Source organism: Schistocerca nitens, chromosome 2 (genome assembly GCF_023898315.1).
Source record: "Schistocerca nitens isolate TAMUIC-IGC-003100 chromosome 2, iqSchNite1.1, whole genome shotgun sequence".
In the NCBI taxonomy this organism is placed as follows: Eukaryota; Metazoa; Arthropoda; class Insecta; order Orthoptera; family Acrididae; genus Schistocerca; species Schistocerca nitens.
In genome coordinates this window covers 26,407,242-26,430,834 of record NC_064615.1, presented here as the reverse complement: position 1 = coordinate 26,430,834, position 23,593 = coordinate 26,407,242, and positions in this window count along the sequence as shown.

Here is a 23,593-nt window from a genome sequence, read left to right as displayed (position 1 = left end):
AACGTGAATGGGGAGTAGTACAGACATGCACCATGCGATGCATTTTGTCCAGAAGTCAAAAAGTTTTAATTTGTTTATATCATATAATCCATATAATTGACTTCCCAATACAAGCTGATGGCAACCAGAACTGCTCTTATCATTCACGTGATGTGAGGGGATGTGGCCTGTTGGGCGATAAACAAGAGGGGACTGACATGTCGCGTCAGTGACAGCGAATCATAGTGAAGTATTAAACTGATGTTTAAAATGGTGTCAAGCTACATTATTTCTGTGAAAGTCAAAGATATTTACATACATCTGACACACACACACACACTCACACACACTTAGTAAATATTTGAATTTCATAGAAAAGGCCAAAATTATTGCCAAATAATTTGTAATTACTTTGCCACTCACACATATGAATTTAATTGGAAGTTACATATCATTTGCCACAGATTATTGGAATGAGTAGAGAACAGGAACTCCATAAATATTTAAAAACCAAATTTTCCTTATACAGAGTATGTAAGTAGGCTGTTTAGGTTTTTATGTTGGTAACGCCACATAGCTCTCTGTATGAAAATCTCTGACTGTGCTGTGTGCAGTCTGTGGCTGATTTGCATCGTTGGAATATTTGCTATTGTAGTGTTGGGCAGTTGGATGTGAACAACGCGTAGCGTTGCGCAGTTGGAGGTGAGCCACTAGCAGTGGTGGATATGGGGAGAGAGATGGCAGAATTTTGAGAGCGGACGATCTGGACATGTGTCCATCAGAAAGAGTAAATTTGTAATACTGGATATCATGAACTGATATCATATACCGGGTGATCAAAAAGTCAGTATAAATTTGAAAACTGAATACATCACGGAATAATGTGGATAGAGAGGTACAAATTGACACACATGCTTGGAACGACGTGGGGTTTTATTAGAACCAAAAAAATACAAAAGTTCAAAAAATGTCCGACAGATGGCGCTTCATCTGATCAGAATAGCAATAATTAGCATAACAAAGTAATACAAAGCAAAGATGATGTTCTTTAAAGGAAATGCTCAATAAGTCCACCATCATTCCTCAACAATAGCTGTAGTCGAGGAATAATGTTGTGAGCAGCACTGTAAAGCATGTCCGGAGTTATGGTGAGGCATTGACGTCGGATGTTGTCTTTCAGCATCCCTAGAGATGTCGGTCGATCACGATACACTTGCGACTTCAGGCAACCCCAAAGCCAATAATCGTATGGACTGAGGTCTAGGGACCTGGGAGGCCAAGCATGACATAAGTGGCGGTTGAGCACACGATCATCACCAAACGACGAGCGCAAGAGATCTTTCACGCGTCTGTCGGACATTTTGTGAACTTTGTTTTTCTTTTTGGTTCTAACAAAACCCCATGTCATTCCAAGCATGTGTGTAAATTTTTAACTCTCTATCTACATTATTCCGTGGTTTATTAAGTTTTCAAATTTATACTGACTTTTTGATCACCCAGTATATGACTTTTGAACATTATTAAGGTAAATACATTATTTGTTCTCTATCAAAATCTTTCATTGGCTAACTATGCCTATCAAGGTTAAAGTTAGATATAGTGGGAATTAGTGAAGTTCGGTGGCAGGAGGATCAAGACTTTTGGTCTGGTGATTACAGGGTTATAAATACAAAATCAAATAGGGGTAACGCAGGAGTAGGTTTAATAATGAATAAAAAAATAGGAGTGCGGGTTAGCTACTACAAACAGCATAGTGAACGCATTATTGTGGCCAAGATAGACACAAAGCCCATGCCTACTACAGTAGTACAAGTTTATATGCCAACTAGCTCTGCAGATGATGAAGAAATAGATGAAATGTATGACGAGATAAAAGAAATTATTCAGGTAGTGAAGGGAGACGAAAATTTAATAGTCATGGGTGACTGGAATTCACCAGTAGGAAAAGGGAGAGAAGGAAACATAGTAGGTGAATATGGATTGGGGGGAAGGAATGAAAGAGGAAGCCGCCTTGTAGAATTTTGCACAGAGCATAGCTTAATCATAGCTAACACTTGGTTCAAGAATCATGAAAGGAGGCTGTATACATGAAAGAAGCCTGGAGATACTGACAGGTTTCAGATAGATTATATAATGGTAAGACAGAGATTTAGGAACCAGGTTTTAAATTGTAAGACATTTCCTGGGGCAGATGTGGATTCTGACCACAATCTATTGGTTATGAACTGCAGATTGAAACTGAAGAAACTGCAAAAAGGTGGGAATTTAAGGAGATGGGACCTGGATAAACTGAAAGAACCAGAGGTTGTAGAGAGTTTCAGGGAGAGCATAAGGGAACAATTGACAGGAATGGGGGAAAGAAATACAGTAGAAGAAGAATGGGTAGCTCTGAGGGATGAAGTGGTGAAGGCAGCAGATGATCAAGTAGGTAAAAAGACGAGGGCTAATAGAAATCCTTGGGTAACAGAAGAAATATTGAATTTAATTGATGAAAGGAGAAAATATAAAAATGCAGTAAATGAAGCAGGCAAAAAGGAATACAAACGTCTCAAAAATGAAATCGACAGGAAGTGCAAAATGGCTAAGCAGGGATGGCTAGAGGACAAATGTAAGGATGTAGAGGCTTGTCTCACTAGGGGTAAGATAGATATTGCCTACAGGAAAATTAAAGAGACCTTTGGAGAGAAGAGAACCACTTGTATGAATATCAAGAGCTCAGATGGCAACCCAGTTCTAAGCAAAGAAGGGAAGGCAGAAAGGTGGAAGGAGTATATAGAGGGTTTATACAAGGGCGATGTACTTGAGGACAATATTATGGAAATGGAAGAGGATGTAGATGAAGACGAAATGGGAGATAAGATACTGCGTGAAGAGTTTGACAGAGCACTGAAAGACCTGAGTCGAAACAAGGCCCCGGGAGTAGACAACATTCCATTAGAACTACTGATAGCCTCGGGAGAGCCAGTCATGACAAAACTCTACCATCTGGTGAGCACGATGTATGAGACAGGCGAAATACCCTCAGACTTCAAGAAGAATATAATAATTCCAATCCCAAAGAAAGCAGGTGTTGACAGATGTGAAAATTACCGAACTATCAGTTTAATAAGTCACAGCTGCAAAATACTAACGCGAATTCTTTACAGACGAATGGAAAAACTGGTAGAAGCGGACCTCGGGGAAGATCAGTTTGGATTCCGTAGAAATGTTGGAACACGTGAGGCAATACTGACCTTACGACTTATCTTGGAAGAAAGATTAAGAAAAGGCAAACCTACGTTTCTAGCATTTGTAGACTTAGAGAAAGCTTTTGACAATATTGACTGGAATACTCTCTTTCAAATTCTGAAGGTGGCAGGGGTAAAATACAAGGAGCGAAAGGCTATTTACAATTTGTACAGAAACCAGATGGCAGTTATAAGAGTCGAGGGGCATGAAAGGGAAGCAGTGGTTGGGAAAGGAGTGAGACAGGGTTGTAGCCTCTCCCCGATGTTATTCAATCTGTATATTGAGCAAGCAGTAAATGAAACAAAAGAAAAATTCGGAGTAGGTATTAAAATTCATGGAGAAGAAGTAAAAACTTTGAGGTTCGCCGATGACATTGTAATTCTGTCAGAGACAGCAAAGGACTTGGAAGAGCAGTTGAACGGAATGGACAGTGTCTTGAAAGGAGGATATAAGATGAACATCAACAAAAGCAAAACAAGGATAATGGAATGTGGTCGAATTAAGTCGGGTGATGCTGAGGGAATTAGATTAGGAAATGAGACACTTAAAGTAGTAAAGGAGTTTTGCTATTTAGGGAGTAAAATAACCGATGATGGTCGAAGTAGAGAGGATATAAAATGTAGACTGGCAATGGCAAGGAAATCGTTTCTGAAGAAGAGAAATTTGTTAACATCGAGTATAGATTTAGGTGTCAGGAAGTCGTTTCTGAAAGTATTTGTATGGAGTGTAGCCATGTATGGAAGTGAGACATGGACGATAACTAGTTTGGACAAGAAGAGAATAGAAGCTTTCGAAATGTGGTGCTACAGAAGAATGCTGAAGATAAGATGGGTAGATCACGTAACTAATGAAGAGGTATTGAATAGGATTGGGGAGAAGAGAAGTTTGTGGCACAACTTGACTAGAAGAAGGGATCGGTTGGTAGGACATGTTTTGAGGCATCAAGGGATCACAAATTTAGCATTGGAGGGCAGCGTGGAGGGTAAAAATCGTAGAGGGAGACCAAGAGATGAATACACTAAGCAGATTCAGAAGGATGTAGGTTGCAGTAGGTACTGGGAGATGAAGAAGCTTGCACAGGATAGAGTAGCATGGAGAGCTGCATCAAACCAGTCTCAGGACTGAATACCACAACAACAACAACAGTTTGTGCCTTCAGTAGTTAGAATCTTTTATTTAGCTGGCAGTATTTGCGCTCGCTGTATTGCAGTATAAAATTTAAAAAAATTAAAAAAATTGCAGTAGTTCGAGTAACGAAGATTTTTGTAAGTGATTCGTGAAAGGTATAGGTTATTGTTAGTCGGGGCCATTCTTTTGTAGGGATTATTGAAAGTCAGACTGCGTTGCGCTAAAAATATTGTGTGTCAGTTTAGTGGTGATCAGAATAAGTAAACAGAGAAATGTCCGAGTACGTTCAGTTCTGCTCAGCTGTTTGAAAATCAAATAACGTAAGAGGTTTACCAGCCCAGTCATTTAAAATTTTCAAAATGGGACGTTTCATATGTCGACCCTTAGCCAAGGATACCTCACTGGAATCTTCTGATTTTTTTCTAGCAGTTTGTGTAACTAGTGCAGCTACTGTTTATTGCTAGCGCGTAATTGTAGAGAGAATCTTCTTTGTAGTTGCATTTTTTCATTGTTATACAGTAAAACAGATGTGGCATGCATGTAGATTTGCACCAAGTATTTCGCAGCTGTGCTTGGAGTTAATTACATATTATTTTCAGTGTTATTTTAATGTATTTTCTTATTTTACTCTTCAACTTGTGCTTTTCTGTGTTACTGTGTGAAATATTGTGACAATTACGGCGTGTGAAAAACGTAATACTAGGCTCCAAAGTAAAGTGAGAAATAACAGTGAAGAAGAGAGTAGTGTGTTAGCGCCACTGTGTAATGAATTAACTAATGTTCAACATTGTAATCTGGTAATTGTACATAGGGAAATGGACCAGGCGACAAATAATGGTGTAGACAGTAAAACAATTAGTGAACAGGGAAGCATTATCGATCGATCGGTCAGCAACAGCTCGCCTCAGGAATCCGAAATGACGGGACACAATCTTGAAAATACTGTAGATCCAGATTTTGCGTCCTCACCGTTTTGTTAAATAAGTCAATTCACATTTTCTGCTTTTCAAAATGCGAATATTGCCAGTTCAAATGCACTGCCGAATAGCACTTAGTAACATGTTTCAGACACCAGTGCATTGTTATTACAATTAATGCAACAAATGGGACAAAATCTTCAAAATTTAGACACAATGGAACAACACCAGAGACAAACACAGCAACAGTTAGACACAATGGAGCAAAATAGGTAAATCTGGGAAACATACAACTGGAAATCACTTGCTGATAAACGGCACAATAGAAACTGATCAGAATAAGATAGCAGATCTATTTAACAATTACTTTGCTTCTGTTGGCTCCAGCATAAACAATCAGCTTAAAAATCATAAATACAAATTCAGAGGAACACCAGTGTCAGAAAGTATATTTTTGATGCCAACAAGTAAAGAAGAAATAATTAAAATAGTGAGTAGCTTAAAGAATTCTCATGCAGCAGGATATGATGGTCTTAGTCTGGACACTCTTAAGAAATGTATACATAAAACTGCATCACCTTTATCAACAGTTATCAACTCTCACATGGAAGATGGTCTATTTCCAGATGAGTTGAAAATTGCTCGAGTTGTGCCTATGTTTAAAAAAGGAAACAGGAATCTAGTGGAAAACTTTCGACCCATTTCAGTTCTTCCAATAATATCCAAAATCTCTGAGAAAGTAATATACATAAGAATCTGGAACTTCCTGGTATGCAAAAAAAGTGATATCTAAGAGGCAGTATGTGTTTGTCAAGGGGTTGTCCACCATTACAGCAGCATCCAACTTAATCAAAGGTGTCACTCAAGCAATAGATAATAAAGAACATGTGCGTGGCATCTTTCTGGACTTACAAAAAGCATTTTACTGTGTTGATACGACCATATTGCTGGACAAACTATGGAAATATGGCATTCGAGGCACAGCCCATAATCTGATGAGGTCCTACTTGACAAATAGGAAGCAGTTTGTGTCTATTAGCACTACAAAGGGAGCATACAAATCAAACACCACTGACATAAATTTTGGTATTCCACAGGGGTCAATATTAGGACCACTTCTTTTTATTATTTATGTTAATGATATTCACTCCATAACAAACCATGCAACAGCTATCTTATATGCAGATGATACCACGTTAATATGCTGCAATCCAAGCTATTCGCAGCTTGAAGTGGAATCCAATACTGCAGCCGGCTTAATTCTGCAGTATTTTAATGAAAACAAGCTGAAATTAAACGCAAATAAAACTGTCTACGTTGAATTTGATCTTGGGAGGCAAAAACTCATGAAAACCAAATCTTAATGGGTGACAAATACATTAAAAAAAACAATACTCGACCAAATTTCTTGGCCTGACACTTGATGCAGATTTAAAATGGTCTGATCATGTGAATGATATTTTCAAAAAGCTGTGTACTACCATATATGTCCTAAGAAAACTGACACCTTTTCGTAACATTTCCACTCCGAGGCAAATATATTTTGCACTATTTGAATCCCATGTAAGCCATGGGATAGAGGTGTGGGGATCCAGCAGTAAAGGTAATATGAAAAGTGTACTTATCTTACAAAAGAAGGCACTTAGAATTATGGGAAAGAAATGTGCTAGGGAACCCTGCAGAAATTTGTTTAAAGAATTTAAAATACTAACTGTTCGTAACCTGTATGTGCTGAAGATAATCATTATGGCAGTAAACAGTAACAAAACACTTAATAAAGAAGTACACGATCACAACACTAGAGGTAGAGAGAGACCCCACATCATATCTCATAGAACAACACTTTATGAGAAAAGCCTTCACTATGCAGGCATAAAACTACTGAATTGCTTCCATCCTAATATCTCCAAATTGCCCATTACAAAACTAAAAACGAAATTAAAATTATGGCTCCTAAACAATCCTGTATATTCAATAGATGAGTTTTTAGATTTAGTACAGTCGTATGATGGAAGACCATCTGTCTAAAAACGTATGTAATCTCAGATCTTAGACTGTGTCACAAACTGTAAATATTTGAATGTCAGATATGAATACTGTGTCACAAACTGTAGATTCCTTAATCTAAGTATGGCAATAACATTTTTTTTGTATAGTTCATATATGTAACTCTGTTTTGCAACAAAATTTAGAAAAAGTTGTGTAGATAAAAGTGCCAGACAATAATATGTAACCCTCATAAGTAAGGCTCTGACTTATCCACAAGACTGGAACAAAAAAAACCTTTTTTTGTAATCAGTTGATGTTGGATCAAAATAAATAAATAAATAAATCAGAGACAAACACAGCAACAGCTTCAAAAGTTAGACGCAATGGAACAAAATCAAAAACAGTCACAGCAACAAATGGAACAAAATCAGAAACAAATTAAAGAAACACTTCAACAAACACGTGAAGGTACATAACATCGAATCGAAGCGTCAAAAAGTCTGTAATGACGCAAAAACACAACTTTGTGAGCATTTTCAACCTATGTGTTCGCGTCATGAAAATGCATTACAGAATCACGAAGCAGCCATAAAAGAACTGCAAACTACTGTTCATGAAAATCACGAGACCTTGCAGGCTAAAACTCACTCAGTTGCATCTACAGATTCGGTTACGAAACTTTCAAAAACTCAGGAAAACTTAAAGGACACAGTAGATACTCCGAAAATTGGTTCAGAAAGACACATGGAGGAAATTATTTCATTATCAGAAAAAGTAGTCGAACTTTCGGATCAGCTAAATAATTAATCTACGAAGGTAGATGATAATCTGAATGACACAAGACCGGTAGGCTTTAATGACACAGAAGAGTACGAACAAATTAGGAAATTCAAACAAAATCAGAACCAAATTAATACGCAACACAAAAGAGAAATCCGGGAAGTACGAGATCAGTTGGCACAAGTAATACAAGAATTACATATTTCAGAGGAGACTCTCGCTCCAACACGGGAAGAGGGACTTAGAAATACGGAAAAGCCACAAAATAATAAAACAGGGCATTTCGGAAATTATGAAAGAAATTGGCAAGGTGCACCGAATTTTGAGATGGAACCGCCGACACGACGTAACAATGACCGATATGCGACTCGCCGACACGATGACTTTGACTATAAGCTGTTCATTACTAGACGTAAATTCAAAACATTTAAGAATTCTGGTAACTACATTCATCCACAAGCGTGGCTTCATCAATTCTGTCGTTGTTTTCTCCCAATTGGTCATTAGAGCACAGATTGGAATTTATGTGTAGCTCTTTAGAGAATGAACCAGCCGTAAGAATGCGATTGGTCATTCACGATTCTCACAGTGAAGGAGAATTTATCATGCCTTCCTCTCAGCATATTGGTATCAAGCTACTCAAGACCGAGTGAAACATAGCATCATAATGATGAAACATTTCGAACAATCTGAATATTCCAGTCTTGCCAAATATGTTGAAGACATATTGCACAAGAATCAGTACCTGTCAAACCCATACAGCCCCTCAGAACTCAACCGCATTTGCTTAATCAAATTGCCTGAACATTTAAGACGTATTATTTTGGCAGGACGTTGCAAAGACGACATTGAAGCTTTTCAGGGACTCTTACAAGAATTAGAAATTGACACAGACAATCGCGGGATGCGAAAACAGGAAAGCAATCATTACAGGTCACATCCGTCACAATTCCGTGATGACAGAAACAATAACTGGAGATGACAAGGCTATTCTTACAACGCAAATCGTGACCAAAACAGACACCACCCATATGACAACCACTGGCAGAGTAATAATAATCACAGGGAAAGATCACTTCTCCGTGGTAATGACTATGACAAAGACAATCGGAGAAACAGACAATATGGGAACCAAAATAATTATTATCAGGGGAGACAGAACAATTTCAGACGCAATGGTCCACCACGCAGTTACGATTCCGGGAGAAATTCTCCACCACATGACCGACAAAAGAGAAACTATGGAAACTACCGAACATAACGACAGACCTGAATTTCATCAGAACTGGCAGGATTCAAACAGGGCAGGGCCCTTTCGACAAGGTGAATTTGTAGAAGTCAGATCTCCAATTCCCAATAACGATGTGCGCCAACAAAGAGACAGTAGGCAATGACTCACACCACTGGCAGCCACAAAACGCACTTATGAAGATTAAAGACATAGCTGCCGTGGCTAGTAATTACGTAAAAATGGAAGACATTAGGGACATCTTACTCCAGGAACACGACATGAAACATAAGAACATTGCATATCCTGTAATTAACATTACACTAAATGACGTAAAATTTACGGCAGCACTTGACCCTGGCAGTCCCATTTCAGTAATTAGTGGAACAGCCGTTAGCAAATGCAACAAATCGAATGACTGCCCCACACTTCCGTTACGTAAGATTAAATTATTAGGTGCAATCTTTGGAAAAAGTTTAGATGTATGCCAACAAACCAACTTAGAATTCTTTTGTCAAAGCCACAGTTTCTCTATGAACTTCCTTATCGTTCCATTATTGTCAACAGAAATTATATTGGGAGTAGACTTTTTGAATGAATACAAAGCAATCTTAAACTTTCACGATGCTGAAATAAGTTTAGAGAAAGAAGGTAAGTCAATAGCTTTCAAATTTGAAGATTGGCTCTCAAACCATGACAAGGAAATTAATCGGCTTTACCTCCGGTTAGACAACAGTTCGGGACTTTTGACGGAACTTGACACTAACAGTCACTCTGCAAGTATTGAGAGGGATGATATCGACTCACTTTCCTTCGCTCTCCCTTCCTCTGGGGCATACGCTGCTGTACAGGTTAGTCATCCTCTAGAAATCTTAAGCTGCATATCCACTCGTTTTACCATACATAGCTTATCAATCTGTTTGTCCATTTATTTACTATCAAGGCAACCCCAGCTTGTGCTCTTTTGCTTTGTTCTACTCCAATGTATATCATAGTATAATTTCCGATTAACAGACATGTATGTGCGGATGGATATGTGTGTTTGTGCGAGTGTATACCTGTCCTTTTTCCCCCAAGGTAAGTCTTTCCGCTCCCGGGATTGGAATGAATCCTTACCCTCTCCCTTAAAACCCACATCCTTTCATCTTTCCCTCTCCTTCCCTCTTTCCTGACGAAACAACCGTTGGTTGCGAAAGCTAGAATTTCGTGTGTATGTTTGTGTTTGTTTGTGTGTGTATCGACCTGCCAGCACTTTCGTTTGGTAAGTCACATCATCTTTGTTTTTAGATATAGTATAATTTCCCATATCTTTAGTTCCTTTCATTTTCTTTTTATTTTCTGTGATAAATGCTATATCACAACTCCTGTCTTCTAATATTTTATGTAGTTCTCCTCCCTCTGACATTCCATGTTATTAAGCTTACATGTTCTGCTATACCAAAATCTTTAACCGTTTTCATTTTCCGGTGTTGGTATGGTTTTCTGTCTGGCTTTCCCTATGCAGCTTTCCAGTTACTTTTTATTTTGTCTGGTCGCCCTATGGGGGCTGCACAGGTATAGTTGGATAGTGCCTGATTTTCTTGTAAGGGTTTACTACCCTAGGAAAGCTGGCTTCTATATAATTTATTTAAATACATGCAGATTGATTACTGACAACTTTAAATTTATTAAAATACATAAAAAGTATTTGAAAAGAACACAAGAGCATTTCAGCCTAAAGTAGACCAAAATCTAGCAAAGTAAACAATCACAGCATCACAAGAAACAGTTCACCTTTCATCTTTGAATACTGTAAGGTAGCCATGTGAACAGAATGCCTACCACCAGCACAGGAAAAAAATGTTGTTATCTGCTGCTCTTTCACAGTGGAAAATTGTATTACCTCTTTATTAGATTATAATGTTGTTTCCCCCGTAAAGTAAGCATTACAGCCTGTCATTCCCTCTGTAATATATTTTTTTATGTTGTTGCTTATTACAATAAACATCACAGACAGAGAGAGAGAGAGAGAGAGAGAAAGAACTTTGCTATGCTGTTTATATCAGAGGCATTATGATGTTGAGGCAGATGTAAAAATATGGTGTGTATTTTTTTATGTTTAGTGCAGCTGAGAATGACAGTCAGTGGAGAATTATGGTCAGTGGAGAATTATGGTCAGTGGAGAATTATGGTCAGTTTACAGGGTAGATGATGATGGTCAGTTTATAGCAGTGAACACGTACCTTTTTTTGCTTGGGAACCAATACTAACATTGTTGGGCACACATTGGGCCACATATATACCTGTCTTACTAATTGTTAATCTACTTAAAGTAGTATGTAATCTACTTAAATTAGTATGTTATGAGCCCCCAATGGAATGGCTGTAGTAGAGGTGTGATACATTTTCCGGCAGTTCCCAAATACTGATCATTTAAAGTCAGCACCATTAAGAACACTTTGTGTCAACTGTTCTCTGTTTGAGATTGCCATCTTCAGGGATGTCAAATTGTCTGATGAATATTGTGTTGTCTGATTGTATGACTAATTGATTATCAACAGTAATTGTACTGTATTACACGTTATGAGACACGATCCCAAATTTTTACCAAATATTTTGAATGTCACTTTTCTTCTACTCATTGTATTGTACTAAAACAGTCTTAATTAAATTCATACTCCTTGCTACAAATATGTACCACATTTGAAGATGACATCTCTACAGTTCGCAATAATGAATCCATGTTGCTTCTGTTTGACATTTGCACCATAGGAGCTGATCAGTACAAGAGACACATGCCTGTGAATTGCCAATACTAGCAGACAAATAACAAAACATTGCCCCTGTCTCATTCTGTAAGGTAAGAGACCAGTTTCACTTAGATCAGAGCTGAATTCACCAGTATCAGTTAAAATGAAGCACATGTTAAAATATTACTGACTATGGATTTTTTTGTTCTGAGCAAGAAAACTACATTTTTAAGAATTTTTTAGCAGTAGTTGATGTATTTTGATTCAGATTTTAGTTTTGGAGACATATTATTGTAAAATACGGCAGGGAACCATGGGCCACACTTCATTTAGGCAGCTCATGGGTCACAGTTGGGTCAGCATGAAATATGCTAATAGACAAAGCAACTCAATAACCAAAATACTATCAAGTAATAAAACTGTAAAGCAAGGTGTTCCACAGGGCTCAGTATTGGGGCCCCTACTTTTCCTCCTGTACATTAATGACTTGAGCCTGAATGTTGATGTACACAAAACAATAATATTTGCTGATGACACAACTGTGCTCCTCAAAGGGGAGAATACAGAGGCTGTGCAAAAAGCTGTGAACTTAGCCACTGGACAACTCAGCAACTGGGCAAAAATCAACAGATTAACTGTCAACACCAAAAAGACAGCTTCCATGAACTTTCACATGACACAAAATGCAAATTCCTCTCAGCCATTTGTCACTACAAATAACCAGTCAATTGATACCGACACTGTTTTCAAATTCTTGGGTCTGTGGGTTCAGGATAACCTGAAATGGAATACACATACAGGAAAGGTAAATGCCAGGATTTGTACTGGCTGCTATGCTTTGAGTGTACTGAAAACATGTGCTAGCCTGAAAACATTAACCAGTGCGTACTACGTTTACATACAAGCCCACCTAAAATATGGTGCAATATTCTGGGGAAATTCTCCAACTGCTCTGAGCACATTCCGAATCCAGAAGAGAGCAATGAGTATTATTACTGGGAGCAAACCTAGAGACTCCTGCAAACCCATCTTCAGAAAGTTGGAAATCCTTACACTGCCTTGCCTCTACATTCTTCAGACTCTAAAATTTTTCACAAACCACATAGTGCCAACTGACCCCAGAGTCGTAAAAAATAATGAAATACATGAACACAACACCAGGAAAAACGCAAACCTGCATGTTATACGTACAAAGACTCAACTGTGTAAAAAGGGAGTTTTCTACATGGGCCTCCAACTGTTCAACAATCTTCCCACTAGTATTAAGTCCATTGAAGACAACAAAAAAATTTAGCAAAGCCGTGAAGGCATATTTGTTGTATCACTGTTTTTACTCTGTAAGTGAATACTTAGAACAGTAATCTTGCTGTTTGTGTTAAATTGAAAACATTGAGTAATATAATACATTAGGATACTATAGGCCTATGTTAATATATGTTAACAATGTTAAATGATATTTCCCGACATCTGCAACACTCTGTGTACCATCAGATCACATGGAATAAATTAATAAACAAATAAATAAATGTCCACTTGTTGATAGAGTCCTGAATGATGGAGAGAAGGGTTTTAGTCATCAATATCATCTTCGTTATCATCATGTTTTTATATATATATAAAAGCCAGCCACCTCCATAACTGAGTGGTTAGCATCCCTACCTTTAGGGTGGAAAGACATGGGTATTTTCTAAGATTTTTCTGAGATAGTAACGTCTGGAATGGGATTTCCTTTCATCCTTATGAACTTGAATGAGGAGGATACAGTAGTGGCCCATGCAACAGGGCTCACTTTATCCCAAAGTATGAACTGCTTATCATCTTTAGCTGAAAGAGCTAATTTACTCCGCTTAGTAGTCAAAATTGTGTGCAGAATGAATTATGCACTGCACAATCGATTTTTCAATACCATTTAACACACATCCCTGATAATCATCATTGCTAAGTTCTTTGCTGGTGAGCATTTCAATCTTTTCACCGAATCAACAAATATCTAAATGACCATAATTTACTAAACAGAAATCAGCATGGCTTCCAAGCACATAAAAATACCGAAACAGCAGTAATGTGCTACACTGAACAAATAATCAAAAATCTAGAAAAAGATTATAGTGTAGTAGGAGTAAATTTAGACCTCTCCAAAGCTTTTGACCTCTGAACCAGGACATTCTTTTAGAAAAATTGGAAGCGTTGGGTATACATGGGATAGGGAAAAAATGGTTTGAATCATACTTAAAAAACAGAACACAGGTTGTAGGACTGACATCAACTTACCCCAACCACAAAATAAATTCAGTACCAGAGGCAAAACATTTAGAAATAGGAGTACCACAAGGCAGCATCCTAGGGCCCATATTGTTTCTTATCTATATAAATGATTTTCACACCTCAGATGATGCAGCCACAGCAATAATATTTGCAGATGATACTAGTCTGATAATAAGTGCACCAAAGCAATTGCTACCAACATCTGCTGATAAAGTACTAAATTACATCCACTCTTGGTTCAATGCAGACAGGTTGACATTGAATGTAAATAAAACAAATTATATGCAGTTTGGGAAAAGAAGTCAAAATGTAAATCTCGATCTGGTGTGGGGTGACAAAGCCTTAGACAGAGTGACATCCGTAAAATTGCTGGGGATTCATGTGGATGAAAACTTAAATTTTAATGACCACGTAATAAAACTTGCACAGAAACGTAATTCAGTCTGTTTTGCCCTCAGAATTATTGCAAATGTTTGTACCTCAGAGGGTGCCAGAATTGCATATTTCGGCTATTTTCAATCTCTTGCCACATACGGAATAATATTTTGGGGTTCCACAACAGAGCGCCTAAAACAATTTTTTTTGTTGCAGAAGAGGGCCATCTGAATAATAACTCACAGTCATTGATAGACAAACTGCAAACCCATATTCAAAAAGCTTAGAATACTTACTATACCATCATTATACATATACAAATGTGTATTATATGTCAGGACCCATATTGCAGATTTTCAGACAAATGCCGACTTTCATAACTACAATACCCGTAATAGTGCAGCACTCCATACTCAGTGAACAAAAAGAACGAATACACAAAGGCATGTGAGCCATATCGGTGCAAAACTGTACAATGCACTGCCAATCAACATCAGGCAGTTAGAAGATGATAACAAATTTAAAACAGAATTTAAAAAATTTCTAGTAGAACAATGTTTTATTCTGTAAATGACCCTGTAGGTCAATAAATTTTTTCTGATGATATTTATAAAGGCAAAATGGAAAATACTCTATCTGTACCTAATCATTCATTACCTAATCATGCATTACATTTACATACTTAAAGGACAGCTGTTGTGTGATGTAAATATACACTTCAGCAGTGTTGTGTATATAAGGACTTGCCGTTTAGGGAGGACAAAACTAAAGCCTTACGAAAAAACAGACTATGCATTTAAAATAGCAAGCAGGAATGTATATAGGCTATATTAATTGCATTGTATTATTATTAACTTCATTGTATTATTGTGTTTTGTACTTTTTACGTATATATTGTTTGTGTCCCATCTCTTTGAAATGGCTTACATGTACCCTTGACAACATCCATACAATATTTATTGTCAACAGATGGGTAAATAAAATAAATAAATAAATACATATTGTGTGTTGTGCAAGTTGAAACATGTTCTGGAAAGTTCCTACAAGCAAAGGCAAGTTGAGATTCATCAAGTCAAGACTGGTTCCCACAGTGCAGTAGTTATCAGCTACTGAGGTAGAACTGTACTCTCCCATGATGCCGTATGCTCATTTCCATTTCTGTAATATACACTCCTGGAAATTGAAATAAGAACACCGTGAATTCATTGTCCCAGGAAGGGGAAACTTTATTGACACATTCCTGGGGTCAGATACATCACATGATCACACTGACAGAACCACAGGCACATAGACACAGGCAACAGAGCATGCACAATGTCGGCACTAGTACAGTGTATATCCACCTTTCGCAACAATGCAGGCTGCTATTCTCCCATGGAGACGATCGTAGAGATGCTGGATGTAGTCCTGTGGAACGGCTTGCCATGCCATTTCCACCTGGCACCTCAGTTGGACCAGCGTTCGTGCTGGACGTGCAGACCGCGTGAGACGACGCTTCATCCAGTCCCAAACATGCTCAATGGGGGACAGATCCGGAGATCTTGCTGGCCAGGGTAGTTGACTTACACCTTCTAGAGCACGTTGGGTGGCACGGGATACATGCGGACGTGCATTGTCCTGTTGGAACAGCAAGTTCCCTTGCCGGTCTAGGAATGGTAGAACGATGGGTTCGATGACGGTTTGGATGTACCGTGCACTATTCAGTGTCCCCTCGACGATCACCAGTGGTGTACGGCCAGTGTAGGAGATCGCTCCCCACACCATGATGCCGGGTGTTGGCCCTGTCTGCCTCGGTCGTATGCAGTCCTGATTGTGGCGCTCACCTGCACGGCGCCAAACACGCATATGACCATCATTGGCACCAAGGCAGAAGCGACTCTCATCGCTGAAGACGACACGTCTCCATTCGTCCCTCCATTCACGCCTGTCGCGACACCACTGGAGGCGGGCTGCACGATGTTGGGGCGTGAGCGGAAGACGGCCTAACGGTGTGCGGGACCGTAGCTCAGCTTCGTGGAGACGGTTGCGAATGGTCCTCGCCGATACCCCAGGAGCAACAGTGTTCCTAATTTGCTGGGAAGTGGCAGTGCGGTCCCCTACGGCACTGCGTAGGATCCTACGGTCTTGGCGTGCATCCGTGCGTCGCTGCGGTCCGGTCCCAGGTCGACGGGCACGTGCACCTTCCACCGACCACTGGCGACAACATCGATGTACTGTGGAGACCTCACGCCCCACGTGTTGAGCAATTCGGCGGTACGTCCACCCGGCCTCCCGCATGCCCACTATACGCCCTCGCTCAAAGTCCGTCAACTGCACATACGGTTCACGTCCACGCTGTCGCGGCATGCTACCAGTGTTAAAGACTGCGATGGAGCTCCGTATGCCACGGCAAACTGGCTGACACTGACGGCGGCGGTGCACAAATGCTGCACAGCTAGCGCCATTCGACGGCCAACACCGCGGTTCCTGGTGTGTCCGCTGTGCCGTGCGTGTGATCATTGCTTGTACAGCCCTCTCGCAGTGTCCGGAGCAAGTATGGTGGGTCTGACACACTGGTGTCAATGTGTTCTTTTTTCCATTTCCAGGAGTGTATAATAATTCTAACATAATTAAAGTAAGCATTGCAGAGGGATAGGTGAAATTTACTGTGGCATATAAACCAGTGATGACATTTTCTGATTATGACGATGAGGCAGGTATGGAAAGATTGTAGATAATTTCATTTTATGTTGTGAGTATTTACGTGAGATGAAATTTCATGATGAGGTGGTACAGTATTTTGAAAAGTTGAACATCATGCAGAGCGTGTGTGTGTGTGTGTGTGTGTGTGTGTGTGTGTGTGTGTGTGTGTGTGTGTGTGTGTGCGGGCGTGCTGCAATGCGGGGTACCTTATTATGATCATTTTTTCTCTGTGCATAATGTTACTCAAAATGCATACTAATGGAGGAAATTCGCTTTAAAGTCATGCAGGCCATTTCATAGCTAGAGTGTAATTGCTTATTTCAATAATAATAATGTATGACAGTAAAATGTTAAACAGAGCATGGTGACCGGAAGTCATGGGATGACAAACAGAGCTATTGGACAACTCTGGTGAGAGAGAGAGAGACATAACCCACTGCATCTTTGACCATTCTCTCTCTCTCTCTCTCTCTCTCTCTCTCTCTCTCTCTCTCTTTCTCTCTCTCTCTCAAACATGCTTTCACTCTTCTCAAAACCATTATATGTCCCACAACTGATACTGCTAGAGAGAACAATAAAAAAAGATTAACTGTGCAATAAATGGTTTTAAAAATTAGATAACTGCTGATTAATTGTATTAGGAATGAAGCTAAATCATGTAGATAAAATGTGTGCTGCCCATGTTGTGCACAGAGCCCCTTTTATCCTCTATCAGCCAACTCCTCATGATGATGTCTGTAGCAGCATTAGTATCTGATACATATGTAAAACTTTACACTGCATCCAAGTATTTTTAGATTCCAAATACACATGACTTACAACTCACACATATTGGAAGGGAATACCACAACATTCAAAATTTAAAAAAAATACTATTTCCTCATGCACAAAAAACTACTGGGAGTATGACATCATCATCTTGTCACCATGTCTCTCTCTTCCTCTAGAATACAGTATCTTTTCCACCACTAAAGCATATGTGGTGTCATACCCTCTCTCACATCTAGTACTTACAACATCTACTGAGTGAGGAAAGAAGAAACGACTGCTCTCTATATGCCTCTGTAGGAGCCCTAATTTATCTTACCTTACGCAAAATTACAGTTCTCAATAATGGTTTTGGAAAAAGATCATTGACAATTTGAGTTCATGTAACACTAGTGTGTTTATTATACCTACAGGTAACAAGTACAACACTATATTTTTGGTTTTGGGAACAGTCTTCTTCTATGCTAGTAAGGAGTGTGTTCAAGATTTCCTCAAGCAACAAAGGTTTCACTGCTGTGAATGTGGCCAGCAACCTTATAAATCACACTGATTGGCTACAGGCAGACACACTCACACCGAGACCATTGCATGACTTGCTATCTAAGTGCAAGGGCAACTACGTCAAGTGGGTCTCTTTAGATGGTGGTGGCAAGGGTGTGTGTTCTGAGCCAGTGAAAGGAATTTCCTGATTGCTACATGTAGCAATACACAGGTCAGTGATTCCCCATATTTTATCAATTTTGTGTAAGGCATTTTCCAGCAGTTACTGTCAAATGATGTCCACAAGTTGAGGCTGGGAGTGGTGGTTCCCAGGAGCTAGATGGTTCATTTAAATAATGAGTGCTGTTGCTAAGATGTTAGATGGTCATGACCCACACAGTGTTCCCAGGACTGGCTAGAGGCTTGCTGTGCTGGAGATGAAGGTGGCAAGGTGGCGGATCAGAGGTGGCCGCCTGGTGTAGTGTTGGTAGGTACAGTGGAACTTTGATTTTACATTCTCTGATTTTTTAAGTTTCTTGTGATTCTACATGATAAATTCATAGCCCCTGTGAAAAACACATAAGATCAATGCTGAAAATTATCCAATTTTACATTTCTTCCTAGTATGGTTTACCTCGAGTCAAAGTTCTTACTTGATCTCTCACTTGAATTCACCCTGTTTTCTTCCTATTCACTTTTGATATGACTGAATGAGTGATAAGTGGCACAAAAAACAGATGGTTTGCACCATGGTTGGTGGTGGAGTTAAGGGTATATTTTAGCCAATTATGGATAGGGGAGACATGAGAGAGGAAATGATGATGTAATCCATGATTGGTGTTGCCAACACAACTTGCAACACATCTTCACTGTGCGATTATGATACAAATACTGTAAAGTTGCAGCGGTAATGGAAAAACAAGGCAGTTGATGCAAAGTGTTCAGGACTGAGCCAATACATGATGAAGGGGCCCAAATGCCACCTTTTCTTGTGCCACTTATAACAGTCTCATCTTTTTGCATGTATTTCCAATGTATAGTATTCAGCAACAATATTAACCATCAACTGTTTAAATTCAAAAACTGAGTCTCGAAGATAGGCTCGGTCATGATTGAGGTAATGTCATCCATTTCCAGCTAGTGAGCTCTTATTGGCTGGCAACTTGTTAAGTCACTCAATAGCCAGCACAGCCACCACGCCACACTAACACACATAAAATGAGCTCGCCTATTTTATGTGTGGACAAGGGGAATGGCCCTTCAACCACGGGAGTGTAGGTAGCGATGAAAAGCATTTTTTGAAGTGCTGAAAATATACTTTTCATGCAGATGATGTACTGTGACAGAGATGTCACACAGAAATAGAACAAGGGTTTTGTGATAGCACATTTTAAAGACTTGTGTGTTCAAATCTGGCATGATAGAATTGCAACTACATACACTACTCGCATATACAGGGTGAGTCGCGTAAGACGTAACACCCCTTTTATTTCGGGGTCAGTACGGTGCACGTGTAGAGGGGAATATAGTAGTTTTGTCTCATTGCACTGTTCTTGCCCACTTTTAAAAGAAACTCCAGACTAATTTTTCCATTGTGATGGATGCAGAAGGACAGGTAATTCTCCTACTCAGATTGTTTTCTTAGTTATTTACTTGTCATCTAGCAATGTCACACACTAACTAATAATAATGCAAAGTTTGTATCATGATGTGGTAGGTTACATGGCTTTTTATGCAGTCTGGGAGCACCCACCCACACATAAGCAATAGTTTTGACAACAGGATGTTAGGGGGCTTTATTCTGATTGGTTCGGACATAAAAGGGAGGGAGGGGATGAGACATAAACGTTTCTATTCATGAAGCAGCACTCATTTAGAAAGCATCATCCATACAAAACACAGCCTGCACAATTCTTTCATAGTATTCTGCAAACCCTGGGTACAGGGCAAAAGAAGATTCCATATTCCTAGATTATTGGAATACATTTGACATGATTAAACCACTGCAGGCTGTTAATGAAGGTACAACAATATGGAATAGGTTTCCAGATATGTGAGTAGCTCCAATCTTCTTAACTAATAGACTCCAGTACATTGACCTTGACTGCGAGCATTCATCAGACACATGGCTATCATTAGAAGTGCCCCAGGGAAGTGTGATAAATACATAAATGATATATAAATAAATGATCTGATGATTAGGGTGAGGAGCAATCTGTGACAGTTTGCTGATGACACTGTAGTACAAGGGAAAGTATCATGACTAAGTGAATGTAAAAGGATACAGGATGACATAAGCAGAATTTCTATTTGATGTGATGAATGGCAGCAGAGCCCAAATGTAGAAAAGCATCAATTATTGCACATGAATAAGAAAAGCAATCATTTAATGTTCAAATACCGTATTAATAGTGAGCTGCTTCACACAGTCACATTGATTAAATATCTGTGTGTAACACTACAAGTGATATGAAATGAAATGAGTACACAAGGATGTTAGTAAGGGAAACAAATGGTTGACTTTAGCTTATTAGGAGAGTTTTAGAAAAGTGTAGGTTTTCTAAAAGGAGACCACTTGTAGAACCCATTCTTGAGTAGGCCTATAGCTTGAGTGTTTGGGGTCCCCAATAGGTCAGAGCAAAGGAAGACATTGAAGCAATTCCGAAGCATGGTGCTAGATTTTTTGGCAGCAGGTTCAACTGACATGTGACTGTTATGGTGCTGCTTTGTGAACTCAAACAGGAATCCTTAAAGAGAAGACGATGTTCTTTTCATCAACCTCTACTGATAAAATTTAGAGAACTGGCATTTGCAGCTGACTGCAGAACAGTTCTACTGCCACCAATGTGTGTTTCATGTAAGGACTGCGAAGACAAGATACGAGAATTTAGTGCTCGTACAGAGCCATACAGATAGTCGCTTTTCTCTCACTCTGTTTTGGAGTCAAATAGGAAAGGAAATGACTAGTTGTGGTACATGGTACACTCTGCCATAGACCATGCTTGTGGAATATGCAAGTAGATGAAGAGGCAGATATTTGATTGACATGACTGTGTCAAGCAGCATACCCCAAATGCTGTATTTGAAAATTGCAGGACTGTTAAAACATTAACTTACATTTCTCTGCATTTAGAGCAAGCTGCCATTCATCACAGCAAATAGATATTCTGTTTAAGATCCTAAATATTTCTACAACCACTCAACTTTACCATCATCAGCAAACAGTTACAGATTGCTGCTCCTATCACACTTCCCTGGGGCACTCCTGATGAAACCCTTGTCACTACTGAACACTCACCATCCAATACTATGTACTGGGTTCTGTTACTTAACAAGTCTTCTAACCACTCACATACCTGGAAATCCATCCCGTATGCTCTGAACTTAGTCAACAGTCCACATTCCACAGTTTTGACAGCTTTTCTGAACACTAGGCGTGGAATTCATCTGTTGCCTTCATTCATCATTCATGAGTTACCATCTGAGAAAAGAGCAAGCTGAGTTATGCACAAGTGATGCTGTCTGAATCCATGCTGATCAGAAGGGCAGAACAGGGAAGCACCAATAACTTGAGGAAATTGATCACTCAGATAGAATGTATCCATCTAAAAATTTAAAATTTTCGATCAAGTGTCAGATTAATATTTCCTACTGCCTATGGTAAGGAATTAAAAGTCAGACAAGTTCTGTTCTTTAGCACAGAATTTGCAAAATGAAAAAACAGCTTTGATTAGCATTCCCCTAACCATGGAGTAATGACAGTGCTGACCATACATTTGTCCCATATATTTTATATGGGAAACATTGAAATTTAATTACTGTATATATATATGTTTTATCCATTGCATTAAAAATTCTTACAAATAATACTAATTGCAATAATTTTAACCAAAAGACTGAAATAATTGACAAACCTATGACTCTTGGGTAAAAGTATTAAATTTATGACTTAAAAATTATTAACCTATGCAAACATGTTGCAGACTAACAACATAAAGGTTGTAATGGTATAAATGCAAATATTAATAAGCAAACAGACGCTTTAAAAAATTAACTGAATAGTTAACAATGTATTTAGCCTGTTTGAGGGGAACAAATAAAAGTTTGAGTAGGTTTTTTGTTTAAACTTAAGCTTAGGCCCACTGTTTCTTCAAGCAAATGTCACAAAAGTAGTTACAGCTGGATCAGCCCCATTGCAAAGAGTGTGGTTACATAGCACACAGCCTGTACATCTGTACCACTCTTCTCCATTTTGCTGAAGTTCACTGCAAATGAAGCACGTATCTACATCTTCACTGAACAACAAATCATCAAGTTCATAATCATCATCATCACACAACTCATCTTCATTTGTATTAATATCACTGTCTACAGTATCTGAACCAAACTTTGAACTGCAGTTGTGTTTCTTAACTTGGAGCTAAATGACCACTTGAGGCTTATGTGAATGGCTTGCTTTCCTAACAGAAAGTTGAGTGAACCAAGCCATTTGACTTCATTTTGCTTGTAGGTGAAGTGCTCATTGGCTCATCACTCTCTAAGACTGTCTCTGAAATTTCATTCTGTTGCATGACAGTTTCAGCAGGCAAGTAATCTTTATGTGTGAAACAGAATTTCCAATAGGAGTTACTTTTGAATACACAGTGTTGAACAGTGCAGCAGTATCATATGGCATTATTTTATGTAGGCAGGTGAATTTGATTTTGATATCACATTCATGTAGAAAGCAGATTTCAAAGGCGAATATAATGAGAGATCCAGAGGCTGAAGCCAATGAGATGTATATGGTGGGATGGAGAGCATAATTAGGCCATCATCATGACACAAATTATACAACTGTAAAGTGGCATGGCCACCATGGTTGTCCAATACCAAAAGCACTTTATTATTTGCACAAGCCTTTGGGTCGTGAATGAAGTGCTTAAGCCAAGTAATGAATAAAGCTTCTTTTGACCAACCATTATGGGAACAACTATACAACACACATGGAGAGCCATCCTTTTGCAAACTTGAGGACATTCCTTATTTGGCAAATATAAGCACAG